The sequence below is a fragment of the Tupaia chinensis genome, unplaced genomic scaffold (genome assembly GCF_000334495.1).
Source record: "Tupaia chinensis unplaced genomic scaffold, TupChi_1.0 Scaffold000414_1, whole genome shotgun sequence".
NCBI lineage: Eukaryota > Metazoa > Chordata > Mammalia > Scandentia > Tupaiidae > Tupaia > Tupaia belangeri.
Window position 1 is genome coordinate 2,787,215 of NW_006159919.1, and position 431 is coordinate 2,787,645.

General features: G+C 39.2%; 1 protein-coding gene across 5 annotated transcripts in view; it reads left to right on the forward strand.

Moving 5' to 3' along the window:
* ZNF521 (zinc finger protein 521) overlaps positions 1-431 on the forward strand; it is a 333,149-nt gene that overhangs the window by 522 nt on the left and 332,196 nt on the right. The window lies entirely within an intron of this gene.

Genomic DNA, 431 nt, shown 5'->3' on the forward strand with positions numbered 1-431 from the left:
TGGGTAAAAAAAGGGGGGGTGGAGGAAAGAAGTATTTTTTTTCCCCTTTGCTTATTTTCGTTGCCCGCTCGTATCTGCCTTGAATGGTGGGAGATTTTTCTTTTCAAAACCTTTTCATCGCCCTGCAGGGTTGATTCCCCCGTTGTCCCCTAAACTACAAAAGAGCACGACTCGCTTTGTAAACAAATCAGTGTTATTCGGGAAAATTTTTTTGGGGGGGATTCTTATTGAAAAGGAAAAGAGGTACAAACAACAACAACAAACCACCTAGATGCCTTTCTTTTTATTAGTTTTTTTTTCCCCTATTCGAATTAACTATGTGAATTTTTTATTGAGGTGGAAATAGTAACGGTTTTTTCTTTTTAGTGTGTAGGACGGCTTCTCACACGTTGTCTTGTAGAGTATTTTAGAGCTTTCCCCCCCCTTTTTTG